The sequence below is a fragment of the Alexandromys fortis genome, unplaced genomic scaffold, assembly GCF_014885135.2.
Source record: "Alexandromys fortis isolate MF-2015 unplaced genomic scaffold, M_Fortis_MF-2015_v1.1 scaffold_19, whole genome shotgun sequence".
Taxonomy (NCBI): domain Eukaryota; kingdom Metazoa; phylum Chordata; class Mammalia; order Rodentia; family Cricetidae; genus Alexandromys; species Alexandromys fortis.
Genome location: NW_026067890.1, coordinates 12363131 through 12369891, shown reverse-complemented (window position 1 = coordinate 12369891; position 6761 = coordinate 12363131). Strand labels below are relative to the sequence as shown.

The 6761-nt window shown below is 40.5% G+C and overlaps 1 pseudogene; it reads left to right on the top strand.

Annotated features, from left to right (window-relative positions):
- The first annotated feature begins 5931 nt into the window (after positions 1-5931).
- Positions 5932-6328, top strand: LOC126498048 (60S ribosomal protein L27-like; annotated as a pseudogene).
- Positions 6329-6761: the final 433 nt, after the last annotated feature.

Genomic DNA, 6761 nt, shown 5'->3' with positions numbered 1-6761 from the left:
GACGGGGAGGGAAATGGGAGGCGGGGAGGAGGCAGAAATTTTTTTTTCAATAAAAAATTATATTAAAAAAAAAGCCTGCATGGGAGTATATTCCTACGATTGCTGTGCGAGAAGACGGTGATAGGAGGATCCCTGGGGCTCACTAGCCAGCCAGTCTAACCAATCAGTGAACTCTAGGTTTAAGTGAGAGACTATTGCAAAATGAGGTAGAGACCCTGATGATGTCAACCTCTGGTTTCCAAACCCATATGTGTGTGCACCCACACACATACATATACATATGGGCACACACATGGACAACCATGGACACTCAGACACATGAACACATGCGCACAGCATACTATGCACATACACACAATACAGACACATACATTATACTACCCACACACAGACACACATGGACACACACATTATATTATATACACACTCAAACACACATGCTTGCATGCACACACATACATATGCATGCATGCACACATAAAGAAAGCTAATAATAAGAAATAAAAACAAAATGCCGGTACTTTATATATTAAACTATTGTTTTGCTAGTCTCTGAAATAATCACGTATGTCATTATTATTATTATTATTATCATCATTCTTTAGAGAGTAAACTTAGTTTTGAAGAAGTTAATGATGAACTTGACTTTGTTCCAAGGGAACAAATTTAAGCAGTATGATTGCAGAGTGTGACCTCCTGTTAATTTTTCATGTGCCCACTGATGCCAAGTTTCTCAAATTGGCTTTGTCCAGTCTTACTTGCTACAGAAGGATATTAAACTCCTCCCCAAAGTCTTATTTGTTTGTTTCTAGTTATTCTCAGAGATTGTATTGTGTGAAACCCAGAACTGTCTTTTTGTGCTCTTCTCTTGGACCACAGATAAGCCCAGACTAGTTTGTGTCCCATCTCAGGCTCTGGCTGGAGTAACTATTGTGTTACTTCATACTGGCTCCCGGGGCACCTGCCAGTCTCGGAATGGCTATTCTGACCTCTCTGCTGAAACCAATATGTTTTTATGTGTTTGACTGTATTCAGACATGACTATTGGTTCAAAGACTTCAAAAGAGAATCTAAATAAGTTTCCACTTTCTCTTTATCTCTATCTTTCCACCATTATGAGAAGAAAAAAAGGGGAATTCCAAGTTAAGGTCACAGATGAAGGTATTTGAAAGTATTTGAGATCACTTTTAGCTATCATAGAAATGAAAATCATTTACAATATTACTGTGTATCTGTACATATGTGATATATGTTTTGAGTGTGAATGCACACATCCTATGACACCTGAATGAGAGTTAAAGGATAACTTCTGGGAGTTTGTTCTTTTCTCTTCCCTGTGGGTCCTGAGTTCAAATTAAGATGATCAGGCTTGCTAATCAGGAATTGCTATCAGCTGAGCCATCTCGTTGACCCATATATGAAAATCTTAAAGATACTGGGAAGAATAAGTTAGTCTTTACTATATTTCAAATCAACAGCTGAAATGAACTTGAAATTCCTATCACAGATTTCGGGTAAAACGTTATCGGAACAGAAAACCCTTACAAATTATACCAGTCCTTAGGTTTGAGGCTCTTATCTTTCCTATACAAAGAACTCCTGTGCAAAGTTAAATACTCAACTCATTTATGGGACAATGCATATATCTTTTGATAAAACAAGGATTTCTCAAGCAAAACTTCTTTTTAGGCACTTATTTTCCTTTGTCTGTCAGTCTCTGTGTGAATGTGTGCGTGTGTGGATCAGAAGGGTGTGTTAGGTCCTCTGAAGCTAGAGTTACAGGTGGTTGTGAGGAGCTAGTGCTAACACTCAGATCTTCTGGAAGAGCTGCAAAGACTCTCAGTCACTGAATTGAGCAATCTTCCGGATCCTAGGAAACATTTTAAAATTTTAGCTACCACTTTAGCATCAGTCTTGAGGATAGGATATAATTCCAAGAGCTTCTCATGCACGTATTTATTGTATATGTTCATGTAGGACTGATCAGTTGACAAACTAATAGGGATAGCGTTTGACTTTTGTGGCCAAAGTAATGAACAAGATTAAGGTACTCTTTGGCATGCCCTCTCAGAAGTCGGTCTGTAACTGGACATTTTTCTCTGTCTTGCCGGGTACCACTGGACCGGTTTCCCTCCTGCCTGCCAGTCCCCACACAGCCGCTTATATCCGTCTCCCACAACATGGGTCTCTTCTGAAGAACATGGGCTTGTTAAGTATCATGACTAAATATCCTGACTCTCTATGTATTTCTTGTCATCCTATCTGAACTGGAACGAGGCTTAACTCAGTGTTCCAGTTTGTTTTTAGTTTTATTGGCTCAAAAGCAGCAGCAGTAGAGAGGATGTTTTTAGTTGGAAGGGGGTGCATGGGTTTTTTTGCTTAGTTGTTTCTAAAGGACAATTTCAGCAGTTTCTACAACAGATGCTTCATTTGTAGAGAGAATGTCTGAACCTTATCTGTAGTGCAATTCCAAATAGCTTTCTAATATCCAAATGCTTACCCGTCTTAAAGAGCTGCAGCCTGAAGATCCTGTTGATAACGGCACACAATTTGAATATTATTTTGGGCACACGCAGTCACATCTTTGTTCTGAGTCACCATTGGCCTCACTGGACAGAACTATAGACTTTTAAAACAGATTCAGGAATCCTTGGGAACGATGAATTCCACCAAAGTGGCTTTAAAATTCTCCCTTTCTGTGTTGGAGATTACATCTTTGTAAATTGAATAAACATACATGTTGGAAAAGAAAACTGAGGACTCTGTGTCTGGCTTCTGTGTTACTTAAGTGCTTGTACTTGAATGTTCTCTGGTAGCTCCGTCTTGTCCTGTAGCAACTGCGGCTATTTAAGAAGACATGAAACACTTAGCACACTTGGCAGAAGACCTGAAATAATGCTAAGGGCACTTAGGCTAGAAGCTCAAGGGCGAATGTGTCTGAGGTTAGAAGGTTAGATAGCTGTATAGAAGATCAAATGATACGTTTCTCTGAGTAGCGTCATAGTCGTTGGTGTGCAGAAATCTCCAGTATTTCTTCCAGTTCACCAGGCTTCAGCTAGGTAGACACACAGCACCGATCTGCCACATGTGGAAGACATGTTTGTCCTCTCACAGGAGTGGTTGGGGTCCAGGAAGAAAGGGAATGTAGAATCGCTTCCTGTGATTTTTGCTCACATCTAGTCTAATGAGTGGGTCATCTTTAGTCTAATTCTCCCATCATTCTTTGCTGCCAGAGCAAAGGAGCTGTGGGGATTATGATTAACTTTGATTCCAGCTGGATCAAAACTGTTTTCTTTCATGCCTCCTATTTCCTTGCACAGACACAGCAGAAAACAAGGTTCTCTGCGCAAATGAACGAACCATTGGCCTTTGAAAATGATGGAGCAACTTGGGGTTTTCCAGAGTAACTAGAAAAGAAATGTCCTTGACAAACATAGACATATTGAAAATAGTAAGCACTGGAGTCTGAGCTACCTCCTGTTTTGTTCTGCTGGATCAAGAGAGGGCACGATGTTGACTTTGTTTGTAAAAGTCGATGCCACGGCTGGGACTACTCCCAGGGCAGAGATGGAATGAAAACACTGACAGGAAGTGACAGCGATGCCCACAGCCCCAGCTGGCATAACTTCTAAACATTGCAGAGGATAGTGTTCCAAAGAGATATTGTAGTGTGGCTGTGGTAAGCGCTATACAAATAGATTTAGGGCTGCTCTACAGGAGGTAAAACCAGTCCCAGGAATAGAAAATGTACAGAAACAGCAATACCAACAACAGAAACCTCTTGTCAATAAGCTATTGCATGCCACAACCAAACCACAGCATTGTAAGCCTCCCTAATCCTCCAAATATGAGAAACTATCTCTGCAAGGGCTCAGAGAAGATGGAAGAGGGCTGTCCAGGCTCCTCTGGACATAGATCTAATGAGTGGGAATTTCTTTCAGTGTGAGGTGGTCAGTTTGGTTCTTGATGGTAATTGATGGCCACGTTTTATTTTCATTCGAGAACTTTTCCCTTTCTGTACTGTATCCACCCTAATTCGTCTATAGAAATTTGTGGACCACTAGCTCTAGTTCTTCACATATGCGTTGGTTTGAATAAGAGGGGACCCTGTAGGCTCATATACTGCAATGCTTGGTTCCCAAAGGATCAGGAGGTGTGGTCTTGTTGAGGAATGTTGCTGGGGTGGGCTTTGAGGCTTCCAAAGTTCTGACTCAGTGTCCCTCTCTCTGCCTGCTGCCTGAAGTTCAGGATGTAGTTCTCAGCTATTGAGACAGTGCCAAGTTTGTCTGCATGCCACCATGCTCCTCACCATGACGGCGATGGATTAACCTTCTGAAACAATAAGCAAGCTTTCAATTAAATATTTTTTCTTCTAAGAGCTGCCTTAGTCATGGTATCCCCCCATACATCGTTATATCAGTAACCAAGACAACATCTTAAAGCCTGTCATGGCTAATCTTTCTCATCTTTTTGGCAAGTTAAGCATTGCCATATAGTTCCATCTCTCCCTGTATTGCATGGATTCTAGACTCTTGGCTTTGATGCATCTCTGAAAATATGCCTTTTTATAGTGTATATATATATGTATAGATATGTAATAAAAGTCACATCTAATCTATATTATATTATACTATATTATTATATTATATATAGTGTGCATATGTATGTGGGCTAATGATTTTACCATGAAGAATTAAATTATTACTTTAAAAAATCCTTGTCATAGTTCAGATAAAATTGAGTTTAAAGCCAAACAGTCTTTTAAATATAGCAATATATTTTTTAAATTTATGTTTTTGAATTATATTGAATTGTTTGTATAGTGTTAGTGCGCTATTAAAGAGTAGGAGCTGTAGAGACTGCTCAGTGTTTAAGAACACTGGCTGCTGTTCTAGAGGACTTGGATTTGATTCCCAGCACCAACACAGTGGCTCACAACCTTCTGTAACTCAAGTCCCGGGGAATCCAGTGTCTTCTTCTGGCTTCCATGGACATTTCATACAAACTGATAAGCAGGAAAACACCCATATACACACAATAAAATATTTGAAACAGGAAACTATATCTTGGAAACTATATAGGAAACTATATATGAAGGATTGCACAGCTAGATTTTCTCTAGGTTTTTGTTTGCTTGTTTTAGTACTGCTTTCTTAGTCGGCTGAGACATACCTGCTTAAGTAAATCAATGTTCCTATTTTCAGTGGCTGCTACTCTGGGAGTAAGAGATCTATGTCCAAGTGGGGACTGACCTTTATACTTTTTCCAATAGAATGGTCAATGCGTCTCAGCATCGCACTTTTCACGCCAACAAGCAACCCGAGCTGGAAGCCACTCTTTTCTTGTTTTTCACTGCGACACCCACGGATCCACAACTGGCACCGTGCATCTGCATGTGTTGCAGATTGCACCCGATGAAAGGCCCTGTGCTGCCAGCCCAGGCTGTGCTCGGCCGGCGACGTCAACCTGTTGGCAACCACAAGCTGTGGCTTCTGCCAGATGACTCAGCCCAGATGGGAACATCCAGCTGAGAAGATGTGTACTTCGTGTTGTAAGAAGAAACTGGGTGACGCGGCTGTCACAGGTGTATGACCAGGTCTTAAACTCTAGAGTGGGACAAGAGATGTATTTTTTTTTCCCACTAGGTTAAAAGACAGGAATTTCTTCTTGGCTGAATGCAGGAACAATCTGAAGAAGTGTTCTGGTTTTCAAGGAGAAAGCCACAGCTTCTTTGAGTGATAGAGAGGATTTTTTTTTCCCAGTCAGTAATAGCCATCTTTATCACAGTATGTGTTCATTTTAATACAAATTTATTTTAGTCAAGCAGAATAACAGCTACTTATTTGTGATAATTGTAGATGAGAAGAACAACTTGGCTAAGAAAATACGATATTGAGTGGGGTACTGGCTGCTTGCTGTTGACATGGTAAGTCCATGAGATTCAGGAAAGTGGTGTTGGTCCTGGCAGGATGCTACTCCAGTCGCAGAGCCGTCAATGAAGAACAATGATGATGGCACCTCAGCCCGGCCTTACAGCCATGTCCTGGTGGCTGGAATTGACCGCTATACCTGAAAAGTGACAGCTGTCGTGGACAAGAAGAAAATCACCAAGAAATCAAAAAAAATCATAGAGTTCCTTTGTGAACATTTATAACGACAATCACCACAAGGCCCTCTGTGGACATCCCTTTGGACAAAACTGTTGTCAACAGGATGTTTCTAGAGACCCAGTTCTGAAATGCAAGGCCAGGCACAAAGCCAAGGTCAAGTTTGAGGAACATCCATGACAGGGAAGACCAAATGATTTTTCTAGAAGCTTCACTTTTAGGTGTATTTTTGTTTCCATCATTAAAAATTAACAAAAAAAATAACAAAAAAATAAGATATTGCCTACCAATCCAAATTAGCACATTAGGGTAAAAAAAAAAAAACCAGAGTTGTACTTGGTCTTTTCTTTTTCAACACTGTGTCTGGTACTTAATGGTTTGGTTCTTTCCCTCTATCTCTGTATGAACGCTTAGTTGAGTTGAACCTGAACATGCCTTTTTAAACTAAAAGAATGTTTTGCTTAGGGAGCTACCAACTAATACTTCATGGAAAAGAAAACAAGATTTTCCCTTAGAGGACAGCTACCAAATCTTCACTTTAAACAAAATCTCAACTCCCTGGGGAGGGGGTTCCACCATTAAGTTCGCAGGCTTGTACATATCCACAATGATACAGGCCAAAAGCGGGAGACATGTGGAACCCCAGCCCCACTC